We start from the raw sequence: 13,244 nt of genomic DNA on the forward strand, positions 1-13,244 counted from the left end.
CTCTGGTCTGCTCGATCTCAGACCAGCGCAGAAGACCCCGGGAGATGGTCGTAGCCAGGTGAGGGGACCTCTGGCCGAAATGCTGGATGATCGGATCGCCGCAGCAGCGCTGCAGGTGATCTGATCATCAATTCAAAGTACCGCACTCCCGCAGATACCATGATCTGTATTGATCACGGCATCTGAGGTGTTAATGGCAGACATCCGTGCGATCGCAGATGTCCGCATTACCGGCGGGTCCCTGGCTGCTGATAGCAGCCGGGTCCTGCCGGGCATGACGCGAGCACCGAAGCTTGATCATGGCGGCGCGTAAATGTACGTCATGGTGCGCTAAGTACCACGTCACCATGACGTACATTTACGTCCATTGTCGTTAAGGAACATAAAACATGTAAAAAATAACGGTGCATAATTGGCATACAAATTTAGGACATGATTGGGAAATATAAAAAAAATAAGTTTGCAAGATTAATATATACAAACTAAGGACATGATTGGGAAATACAAAAAAATAAGTAATAAAAAAATAAATCAGTATATGCGTATTAACCCCTTCCCGCTATAGGACGTATGCATATGTCCCAGCACCTGACACGTTCGCGCACTGGGACGTGTGCATACGTCCTAGTGATCTCCAGCACTGCTACGGGCAGCGCAGAAGATCGGCGGCGGGACCCGGATGTCAATCACAGCCGGAGTCCCGCCGCAGCTGCCGGAGCCGCGATCGCGCCGGTCCCAGCAGCATTAACTCCATAGATGCCGTGATCAATCCTGATCACGGCATCTATGGTGTTGACAGTGGGAGCACTCTCCCCCTCTTCTCAAACGGCGGCGCCATATGATCGCAGGACGCTGTTGGTTGCTATGGCAGCAGGAGGTCAGATCATGACAGGCATGATCGCACAGGCTGTACTGTGTGCCGCTGATCGGGTCATACTGTGCTGCAGTACAAATGCTCCTTTCCCAATAAAAGCCCTGTATAATCACCAAAAAAGATCAAAAACTAAAACCATATGCATAATAGGTATTGCCACATCCGTAATGACGTGTACTGTAAAACTATAATGTAAATTGTCTCACTTGGTGAACACCGTAAAAAAAACATCAAAATTAGCCAATTTTAGTACAAATAGCAGAATAAAAAATATCAAAAGGTAGCACATAGCGCAAAAATGATACCATTAAAAAGCACAGCTCATACCGCAAAAAATAAGCCCTTACTCAATGGCGTCGGACGAAAAATAAAAAAGTTACGGCTGTTGGAAAATGAATGGCAGGAAAATAATTTTGGTGAGAAAAGGAAAAAAGAACATAGAAAGCTATATAAAATAGGTATTGCCATAATCGTACTGACCCACAGAATAAATATAACATCATTTTTACCGCATAGTGTACACCATAAAAAAAATTTAAATGCCAGAAATGTTCCAGTTTTACACAATATTTTGGAGTTTTTCACAAAAATGTGTCAACAAAAATGCACCACTTATATAAAGTACAATATGTGACAATAAAACAATCTCAGAATCACTCTGCTCAGAAAAAGCATTCTAAAGTTATTACCATTTTAAAAATAGAGCCTGGTCATTGAGGTAAAAAATGGGTCCGTCCTTAAGGGGTTAAGGACGAGATAAGTATAAGATAAAATAAGTGTGCATGATTGATATACAAATTAGGGACAAATTAGAAAATATAAAAAATAAACATGCAAGATCGGTATATACAAATTCAGGACATGATTGGGAAAAGTAAAAAAAAAAACTTAGTGAGCAGGATTAATGTATACAAATTATGGACATGATTGGGATGTATAAAAACTATGTTATAAAATAAGGGTGAATGATTGGTATACAAATTAGGGACTTTATTTGGAAACATAAAAAAATAAGTGTTCAAACTATATATACAAATGTGGGTCATGATTCGGATATATTAAAAATAAATATGTAGGATGGTTATATACAAATTAGATATATGATTGGGAAATATAAAAAATAAGTGTACAAGATTAATACCGTATTTATCGGCGTATAACACACACTTTTTAGGCTAAAATTTTTAGCCTAAAGTCTATGTGCGTGTTATACGCCGATACACCCCCAGGAAAGGCAGGGAGAGAGAGGCCGTCGCTGCCCGCTTCTCTCCCCCTGCCTTTCCTGGGGTCTAGAGCCCTGCTGCCGGCCCTTCTCTCCCCCTGGCTATCGGCGCCGCTGCCCGTTCTGTCCCCTTGACTATCGGTGCCAGCGCCGATAGCCAGGGGGAGAGAAGCGGTGCCGACAGCCAGGGGGAGAGAAGGGGCAGCGGCACCCATTGCCGGTGCCGCTGCCCCGTTGCCTCCCCCCATCCCCGGTAGCATAATTACCTGTTGCCGGGGTCGGGTCCGCGCTGCTTCAGGCCTCCGGCGTGCGTCCCCTGCGTCATTGCTATGCGCTGCACGGCGTGGTGCATGACGTCAGGAAAAGGGATTCCCCGACGAAGCAGTTCTGCTGTAATCTTTGGAATGGTCTAGGCCCTGTGCGACTGGACACTCCCCAATGATGAAGATCTGGCCGACGAGGGGGGAACAGCTGCCCCTCCCATGGTTTCTGAGATAAGAGACATCCCCTAAAACAATAACAAAAATAAAACCATCAGGAACAAACCCTCCGACCTGTACCCATTCTTAGACAAAAGAAGACAAATGTCAGGCGCGTGGATTGAAAACAATCTACCTCGAGAGGTGCTTAGAGACAAGACAAATGAACTATATAAGCCAGACTACGAGGCACGAGGATTGACATGGGCAATCCACCTCTATGTTCACCTCTGAAAGCGATACAACCCTAAAACATGAGGCTTCAAGGACTGACCCGGCAATCCGCCTCTGAAAAAGACATATAGACGCGACAGCGTAGCAAATGATAGTGACAGTGACCCTTGCAACATTCAATGACTAACAGGGGGAATTGTGTATAACCTGCGGTCACAGGATTCGTGACCCCCGGCAGCCCTGCATGGCTCCCGGGTTCCCCTCAGAACATTGCGGGGTGGAACGCAGTAACTGTCTCCAAACACGCCGCTCCGCAATGTTCGCATGTGCGCCGCAGAAACAAAGCCACATTTGAGCCTGTACCTCCTAAGCTAGCCACCCGCCGCACGGCTGCCTGGGCTGCCAAGCCCTGATGCGTACGCCCGAACATTGCTGTAAATAGAAAACATAACCATAGCGCAGGCAAGCTGCGCTCTTACCTGACCCCTGGACCACACGGAGGGCGTGTCTTTAGACACCAGAAGTGATGACTCACGTAGTCAGCTGAGGAACCCAAACAGAATGCAAACTGATGGCAGGAACGGTAAAGACACAGCATCAGGGTCTCTGTTAGATATAGTGCCCAGACTCCTCCCCCAAATTAACTGTTTCAGCTAACCTCCACTTATTTCAAGGGCTGAACACATAGACAAATAGCCATTTTAGATACTAGAGTGTAAAGGTGCACACAAGAGAACCAGCAGCAAAAAAAAGGGGCAACTATGAGCCGTAAACAAACTGACCAGAGTAAAAACATGGCACTAATGGCATAAAACATGAGAGCATAAAAAATGGCAGTAGGCAGGACACATGGCAGGATGGTGGTAAGAAAATGCAGAACTGACAAATATAGATATCAAAGGTAAGTTGTTGGGGGTTAATAACTCATTTATGAATTATGAATTATGGTCAACAAAAATATGAACAATATTATGACCGTTATGAATTGCCAAAAATATACAAACAATGCAGTTCACCATATCTGGGCCCAGACATGAGTTCTATAGTAGTGGTAGTGTAACTTTTGCAATAAAATAAAATTATAACGCAGTTATTATAAAAATGATATATACATTTATTTGTTACAGTTGATTAACATTAAGGAGAGTAATATAAACAGACCATGATATCAATAAAAAGATATAAAGAAAATAGCAATGACTTATTGTCAGATTTAAACAATGTTGTATTAGTAAGTTAACTAACAACATTAAACTTGGTCACAGAAGTGGGTTAGTTCAGATATCAGTAGATTACTATGTGTAGAGTTCATCACATTATATGATATCCTATGGGCATATTATCTCTAGATATATAAAATGGGAATAAACCTCGCCCAGTCCTAACCACAGCTGGTAAGATGCAGTATAAAAATATACTAATTATTAGGAAAACTTAAATTAAGTTTTCCATTGGTAATTATTATTATGTCATGTATATAAGTAGAGTGGGATCCCAACAGACTATGCTATGTATGCAACATGATTATCGCATTAATCCCCATAATCCCCATTCATCTGCAGTAGAAGGGGGTGGCTTATACACTACGGTTACCAACTCCCAATGGAGAATATATATCTATATAAATGTAATAAGCCGGTCTGCTCATAAACATGACATAACTGTCCACATTAAAATGAGGTAACTTAGTCAAATAAGAAACCAGTGTATCTTACCAAGAGCACTTCTGGATAAAAGAAAGATGGCTGCCTGGATCCCATGGAAACGCCTTTAGTCATAACCGGTGAGTAGGGAAGAAATGGGCTTATGGACTAAAGTATTTCTCCCTGACTCTTCATGGCTCCTCCCCTTCAGGTAGCCTTTGTGAAGAGGATGGGGTCCCTCTGTCTGTCCGTCTGTGTGTCCCTTGGTCAGTGTGAGGATCTGGATGTCTTCTTTGTCGGTGTGTTCCTGGATCTCCCTCTGGATCTGTCCCACACGCGCTTTTTAACTTGTCCCCTATCTAAAAGATCTTCCCCCACAAATATATTATCCAATGATGTTTGGAGGGTGTGTGTATGGAGATCAGGGCAAGTCACATGTCTAGGCTCATGACATCACAGCTAATCATTAATTTACATTTATAGCCAGTATATGCTGTATGATTAAATTCACCATAAGGGATATATATATATATATATATATATATATATATATATATATATATAAAAATACCAGAGTGGTTGCAGCACTTCCAAAACAATGCATGTGGGTGCCAAGCGTCCTAGGTCTGATCGGGACCCCTTAAGATATCCAACAAAGAAATGGCGCAGCACTCCAACGAAGTATCCAAAAGAAACTGTGAGTTTATTCACCACATGTTACCAACAGCAACGTTTCAGCTCAACACTAGAGCCTTTTTCATGCTTGAAAAGGGCCATTTTCAATCAATGGTACTCCATTTTAGGCCTATTGAAAATTCACACAAAATGGTGGATACATTGCCAAGTTATATTAGAAATAATGATTCATATTTGGGGCTTATATCATGACAAAGTAGAAGTTGGATTCGGACAACCTAAAAACAAGAAGAAAGAAAAGAAAAGAGAGGTAAATATAAAAAATATTAAAAGCAAAACAACCCACTCAAGGAGGGTTGAAAACACAAGATCAAAAGCATGAATTGAAACAAATAGTAAAACACATTTATAGGAATGGGACAAAACAGGCATGATCATTAAGACCACCTGGTTGTAATGTTTTAAGTCGATAGATCCATTTTTTTTCCAATTGTGCAAGCTTCACTTTCCAAATTCCTCCCCTAATGCCCACAAATACACAATCAATCCCCCTCACCTTCAGGCCTTTTGGGTCACAATCATGGTGCATCTTGGAGTGTCTGGGCGCAGTCGTCAGACGTGTAAGGTCTGTTTAGTTTTTCACTGATAGGATCCCAAGAACATGCTCTCTTGTTCTTTTCTTGAGTTCACGTGTAGTCATGCCTACATAAACATAACAACAAGGACAGGTAGCATGGTATATAACCCCGGACGTGTTACATTAAATGGTAGAATCTGAAAAGAACGAGTGGTCGAGTGCCATCAAAATTAGTAAACATGGAATCAAAGCAAATGTTGGGGCAGGCAACGTATTTGTCACAAGGGTGACAGCCCCATTTCGGTTTGCTGGCTCCAAAAAAATTAGCTTTCTTTCCCTTTATGGTGACCAATTATTCTCTCAGATTGCCACTCCTCCTAAATGTTTTCAAAGGTTGTTTAGGGAGATATAATTTCAATATTGGATCAGAGAATGATATATTTCAATTTTTAGTCAAAATCTCCCTAACTTGGGGTACCTGTACATGGTAAGATGAAATGAATCTTACCTGATCATCCTTGTTGTTCGTGTTTCTGGGTTGTAGTAGACTTCTCCTACTGGTATGTTTGGCCCTTAGATAAGCCCGGCGAATCCAATTGTCCTAGTAGCCTCTCTCAGAGAATCTGTTCCAAAGTTCAATGATTCAGTTCTCAAACATCTCATCTGTCGAGCATGTACGTTTTAGTCATAGAAATTGACCCATGGAAATGCCCTTAATCAGATTTTGAGGATGGGAGGATTGGACATGTAATAACGAATTTGTAGCAGTAGGTTTGCGAAAGAGGTCTGATTATACATACCCCTGATGGTCCACTCCAAAGGAGATTTCCAGAATGTCCATATGATTTCTACCTCCTTTGTAGGTGAGTTTGATGTTCTGATCATTCGTGTTCAAAATTGTCATGAATGTCTGTAGCTCATCCAGAGAGCCCTTCCAAACAAAGATGACATTGTCAATATACCTTGCACACATTTGTACATTTTCAATATCATGGGGAGGGTCCGTTAGAAATATTGTTCTTTCTCATGTCCTAAAAAAAGAGATTGGCGTACGAAGGTGCGAAAGCCGCGCCCATTGCAGTTCTTTGCATTTGTAAATAATAAATCTCTTTAAACAGGAAAAAATTGTAAGTCAATGCAAAATTGAGGAGTTCAATGATTTACTCACCTATATCTTTGTCGATTTCTGACATCCAAAGGAAATCTCCAACTGCACGAAGTCCATCTTGATGTCGGATTGATGTATACAAGAACTCCACGTCGCTTGTTACTATCCACATGTCATTGTCTAATTGAATGTGTTCCATTCTTCGTAGGGCATCTGTGGTGTCTTTAAAGTAGGAGGGTAACATCTCAACCAGCGGTCTAAGAACATGATCTATTAGTTTATAGATAGGTTCGCACATATTGTTCCGCCCAGACACAACTGGCCTACCTGGTGGATTAGTGGCCTGTTTGTGGACTTTGGGGAGTAGATATAAAGTAGCAATCGTAGGATTCTCAATCATCAAATTTGTTTGTTTTTGTGAGGTAATGGTGTCTTTATCTGTTGCCTGTGATAAAACAAAGAACAATTCCCCCTAAAATTTGTTGAGTGGATTATATGTGAGAAATTTATATCATGTTGAGGCTTCTTTTTTATATAATTCAATAGGTCACAAGAGTACGTTTCCCCCCTTATCCGAGGGTTTGATTATAACGTCTTTCATGGCTTGTAATTGCATAATAGCCTGTTCATCCAGCTGTTTACAATTATCAAATGTACGAATAGGTGACAACTTCTCAATCTCACCAGACACCACCTGGACAAAAATCTCAATATTGGAAGATAATAAGAGAGGGGAAAACTTACACGATCGGGGAATCAACGTGTTCAGGAACCATCCGACTTCAGGTTGATTTTGTTCTTCAGATAGTTCTTCTAAGGCTTGTAAGGCTAATGTTTCCTCATGTGAGGAGCAGAAAGATGCTGTAGATCAATTGTGAAACATTTTTTTTTAAAGTAACTTTCTTGCAAAAAGCTGTATATCCTTTTGGACCTCAAAAACGTCCACGCTAGAGGTAGGGGAGAATGAAAGGCCGTGGTTTAGAACTTGCAATTGTTCCAAAGTAACAGTATGATTTGATAAATGAATTACCCTGGATGGTCCTCTTTGAATGTCCTGTGCGTTGGCTCTATCCATTCTTCTCCTTGTGGTAGGTTCTCGATGTTGATCACAATTATTCCTCTAATTCCTACAGTGGTATAAGTGGGAAGATACTGAGGAAGTGTCAGACATTATATCTTGTGAGGTTCTAGATTAACTAGATTCACTGCGGTTCCTGTTAATAGGATTGTTAAATTTCCATTTATATATCCTGTGATTCTGATAATCTAAGACATCCTGCTGAAATTTCTTCCAAGGTTCTTCCAAAATTAATTGAATAAATGTCATAGAGCTGTTATGACTTACTTCTTCCCATTGTTGCGGGAATGTATCATCCTCTCTCCCATTTGCAGGAAATGTCTGAATCCTCAAGCCTCTCGGCTCAAATCAAGCCTTTGGATTTGTATTGCTCCAGGGACACTCTATTCCCCCAGATTTTCATGCGTCTATGTAATAAATTAAAGGATTTCATGTTTCTTGTAAGCTCTTGATCCAAACTTACTGTAGCTGTCAGTGCAGTGCCAAAGAGATTCTCAGCCTGTGTGTGCCAAGTACTTTCACGTGCCAGAAAATCCATAGTCAATGGAAAAAATACTCTGTAAACGGGCCTTAAGGTCGGCCGAATCCAACTTCTACTTACCTTTTATATCATTATTTGTCAGTTCTGCATTTTCTTACCACCATCCTGCCATGTGTCCTGCCTGCTGCCATTTTTTATACTCTTATGTTTTCTGCTGTTAGTGCCATGTTTTTACTCAGGGTCAATTTGTTTACGATCGGGCTCATAGTTGCCCCTTTTTTTGCTGCTGGTTCTCTTGTGTGCACCTTTGCATTTTAGTATCCAATATAGCTGTTTGTCTATGTGTTCAGCCCTTGAAATAAATTATATTTTTAAATATATTTCTTCAAACTTAGTTTTTCTCCACTTACACTATCCCATCATTTTATTTATGCATACACTTATATATAGAAATTTTTTTTGCACCATCAGCACCAACTAATTTTTACCCCCCCCCCCATCCATTTCCCCTGTTCATAGGCCAGTTTTATAATGCATTATCTCTTTCCCCTTTATTATATTTGCTATTTTCACATCACTATTCACATCACACACTTCCACTATTATCTGCACATTAATATTCACATCTCCTCATACATGAGATATTTTGCACTACACACTGTAGTATTTCCCCTTTTTGCATACACCTTAGTGTCATCACTTTTATCCCTCTTTTGTATTAACCTTTCACATACACCATTTCACACACATATTCAACAATTCTTTTACTTGTACTTACATACACAATATTTTTATTTTCCTTTGTCACTGGGTGCGTTTTACGTTGTGTGTATTTTTCATTCACTTTTGCCACTGTCCTATGTGTGTGTCTATGATATAATTTTGTCCATATCTGTTACCCTGGTCTTTCCCCTTATTCGTCATGTCCCTTCTTAACTTGCAGCTATAGTGCTCCCTAAGTACTCTTCCCTTCTCCCATTACCCATCAGGGGAGAATCCTCCCTTTGATGGGACATGGGGTGGTGTCGATCCTCCTCAGCGAGTGGTACGGAGCCTTCCTAGGCCCCACCCCAGTTTTTGACGACGATCACACCATTCACATGATCGGAATTCCGGCACATGACCGGCATCATGTGATCTTTTCCGGCACTTCTGCTTTCCACTGCCGCAGTCCGCCAGCGATAATGTGAGCGCCGCTTTGCGCATCACAGGATGCGACAAGTGCATCCCCATGATGTCACCCGCTGCTTCTGTCAGCATGAGCACTGGCAAAGTGAATTTTTCTGACTGCATACACCTGACGGCAGGTTGATTTAGCACAATACAGGGGCATTGATTAGTTGCTTAGGTTGTCGTTCCAATGAGACTATAGGTGATTGGCTGACTGATTATACTTATACCCACCTGGATGGGGTTTTTTGACACGTCCCTGCTGAAGCACAACTCGAAACATACATTGGAGTTGGAGCTGGTAGGTGGCAGCACACATGGCAGGATACTTGTAGGGTTTCATCTTGGTTTTCATTTATCTCTAGTTGTTTGTTTTCCAAATTATCTCATGCAAAGTAATCTCCTCTATTATTGATTATGGATCCCTATCCCTATGGATTACATATTGATTATGGATCCCTATACCATTATGGAGTCATTTGCTGCTATTTGATTATGAATTTTCTGTGTGCCCTGTAATCCATGCAACGCTGCTACTTATTTCCGCTCCACCTTTCTGTATCTGTCATTACAGTGACTTGTTTTTCATTTTTTCTGTTTCATATTTTTAAATGTATATAAGATTTCTTAATATATGTTAAATAAAATTTGCTATTTTATATAATTGGTTCTGTTTGTTGGTTTTCATGTTATGTATTAAACCAATGATGGCATCTTTCTGATTGCCTATTTTTGGAGGTATAAAGTTCACCCATCATCCAGAATGAGAGAAATGAAGGGCGTCACTTCCCGATGTAGTTGTGTTGAGCCGGGTAACAACTGTTGCGTGTACATCCGCACGCTTCGTCAGACCCTTCCTGTCTTGCTCCACACCATTGTTAATAAAGCTCCTCCCAATGACGTGCACCAACACAGGTGTACAATCAACTATAACAATATAATAAAAGAGTATTAAAAACAAAGCTGACAAATCCAAAATCAGGTTTTTAGAGGAACACACTGTAATCCACTAGGCCCAGGTTAGCAGAGAAGAGTTTTTTTCTATCACCGTTTTCTTTAACATTAACCTGTTCCAGGCCTTGAAAGAGTAGGTCACTGCAGTTACCTCCATGGACCATGTTGATATGCTCTATGAAGCGGGGGAAACCTTTTTTGGACAGAATAACACAACAAAATAAATGTGTTCCCTCATCCTAGTATTAAGGGATCTTTTCATACTGCCAATATAAAACCGTCCGCAAGTACATGTCATTGCACAAACAACCCATTGGGTCCTACAGGTAACAAGACTTTGTACAATGATTTCTTCCCCTCCTAGGAATACAAATTTACCCGGGTTCAAATGTTGACACCATATGTAAGAACCGCATCTGTGATTACCAATTGGGCCTGCTTTTGTGAGCCAGTGAGGATTAGTAGGTTTTGAGGAAAAGTTGCTACTGGTAACTACATCCCTAAGGTTCTTACATTGGCGGAAGGCAATAAGTGGGACCAGTTTTTGTTTATTGCAGATCTTATCACTTTCTCCAGAGGACTGAACTTAAATGAAAATGAAAAGCGAGGGAGATTACCCAGAGAGGTACTGACTTTTTTCTTTTTTTGTACAGGAGGTTTCTCCTGTCTTGTGCAAAGGCTCTCTCCTGAGCCCTATCCAGTATCTCTTTAGGGTATCCTCATGCCTATAGTCGCTCCCTCAGTTCTCCGGCTTGTTGTAAAAATTACACATCCAAGCTATTAAAATGCCAAAGGTTAAGGTCTTGTGTACCTTTGGCAAGAAGTACGACCACGGGCAGAGCGGAAATGGAGGAATTAGCTTTTCTGCTTTTGTTACGCCAATTTCTACAAATTTGTGGAGAAGAGACTGAAGATTAGATTTTATTTTCCCACTTGGATTTCCCTGCAACTTGAGATAGGTTCACGGATCATTTAATTGTTGCAATGCCTCACTCAAGTAATACTTGGTGGACATCTTGACAACGTTGCCACCTTTATCAGATTTTTTTTAATCATGATATCTTTTCTTAAGGTGGTCTAAAGCTGCTTTCCCGCTTCTTCTCAAGTTGCAGGGATCTTTAGGATTAACCAGTGCCCTCACATCCTCTAGGACTTTGTTATGAAACATATCAAGATTACTGTCCGGGGTAACCTGTGGACAAAAAAGAAGATTTTACACCCCCCCCAATGAAATCCTTAACAATAACTAGATCTGTGGGGACAGGAGGCTCTACTTCGGTTGTATCTTTCAATTCTATCAGGGAGTCTAAACATTCCAGTTCTGCATCCGTTGCCTGCTTAAGCACACTGAACCCCAAGGGGCCTATCAATTCTGGAGTTTTGCCCCCTCTAACACACTCTTTATTGGAAAATAATTTCTTAAGGTTTAAATTCCAAATTAACTTGAATAAGTCCACTTCAAAGTCCACGATATTGAAATCAGTCCTCTGGACAGTAACGATACGGTGGCAGAATCCAACTCTTTGTATGTGAGAATAATCACAGCATAGACATCCAATGGATCTCCTAGTCCTACCAGGTGACTTTCTTCCTCTTCAGAGGATCCCCTTTCTATAGGTCCTTAGATCTCTGTAATTGTGTTCATGTGTGTGACCCCTTGTCTTGAATAAACCTCAGATTTGTATGACCTTTACTCCTCTCTCTTTTGCTGAGGCCACTCATAAATTTCCTCTGTTGTATGGTCAGCACATTTATAATATTCAACTTAGACACTAAGTAGATTCGGTATTGTGACTTATTCCGCTTGAAGTTAGGGATCACTCCTTGAACATTGTTTTAGTCATGGCTAACCCTTGCTAAATTGGAACATTTTTCTCCTAGTCCAGGAAGGTGGACATCCCAACTACCCACCTAAGTACAAGATGCCCAAACTTGATATGGCTATAAATCCTGGGATGATGTTTTCAGCTGTAGTTTGTGGATTCAATATAAAGTTGCTAAAAGTGCCAAATATTTTTTTTTTATGTGACTAAGTGTCAGTGTTTTCTTAGAATTATTCATGAAAAACCATTCTGATAAAATAAGCGCTCTCCTCTGAGATAATTACCATTTTTATAGCACAAGATAATGGAAGACATTTAAAAAGAGTTATCTGATTACTTATGGCCTTCTTCTCACATTTATCCAAAATTGTCCTTAATGTTTTAATATATGGTACTACTGAATACAATGTCCCTGAATGACACTGCCACAAGACTCCATCTATCTCCCACCTTATATATCACCTTTGTCTGAGGACACTATCTACAATCTCTCTGCTAAATACAAACAGGCCTCCCAGATAGAGATTTTCCATGACTCAACGGATTAATTTCCAATAATAAATCTTTTCTTTATTACTATGAAAGAACACAGACGCTTGCCCGCCTTTCTATGTCTACTTTACGGTACCATGCAGTATACCAGTGTTTCTCAACCTGATGGTAATGTGTGGCAAAGCTACAACATGATGCCCTGACAGCCGAGATCCACAGGTTGGGGAACACTGCATTATACCTATTGTATGTTGGTCGTTTAAGCCTTTAAAGCATACCTATAATGATGGTCCCAGCGGCAGGATATCTGCTTAAACTTTCGCAGCAACGTCAGAGCCGGAGACTTGCCCTGTGACTAACATGGACCTCTATCTAATCTGTCTCCAGATCACATTAATTTAGGGACAAGTTTGGGGCTCTGAAATTGCAGCAAAATTTGAACAGACATCCTACCCCGAGACCATCATTGGAGGCATACTTTATAGGGGGAGATTTATCAAGAACTGTGCAGAGGAAGAGTTGTGCAGTTGCCC

The 13,244-nt window shown here is 40.9% G+C and overlaps 1 long non-coding RNA gene across 1 annotated transcript; it reads right to left on the minus strand.

Annotated features, from left to right (window-relative positions):
* Positions 1 to 4,985: 4,985 nt before the first annotated feature.
* On the minus strand, positions 4,986 to 7,489 carry LOC130273181 (uncharacterized). Its single transcript, XR_008843898.1, has 3 exons — positions 6,114 to 7,489; positions 5,585 to 5,730; positions 4,986 to 5,306 (listed from the first exon to the last, which is right to left on the minus strand). It is a non-coding gene; the product is annotated as an uncharacterized LOC130273181 (long non-coding RNA).
* Positions 7,490 to 13,244: the final 5,755 nt, after the last annotated feature.

Source organism: Hyla sarda, chromosome 5, assembly GCF_029499605.1.
Source record: "Hyla sarda isolate aHylSar1 chromosome 5, aHylSar1.hap1, whole genome shotgun sequence".
In the NCBI taxonomy this organism is placed as follows: domain Eukaryota; kingdom Metazoa; phylum Chordata; class Amphibia; order Anura; family Hylidae; genus Hyla; species Hyla sarda.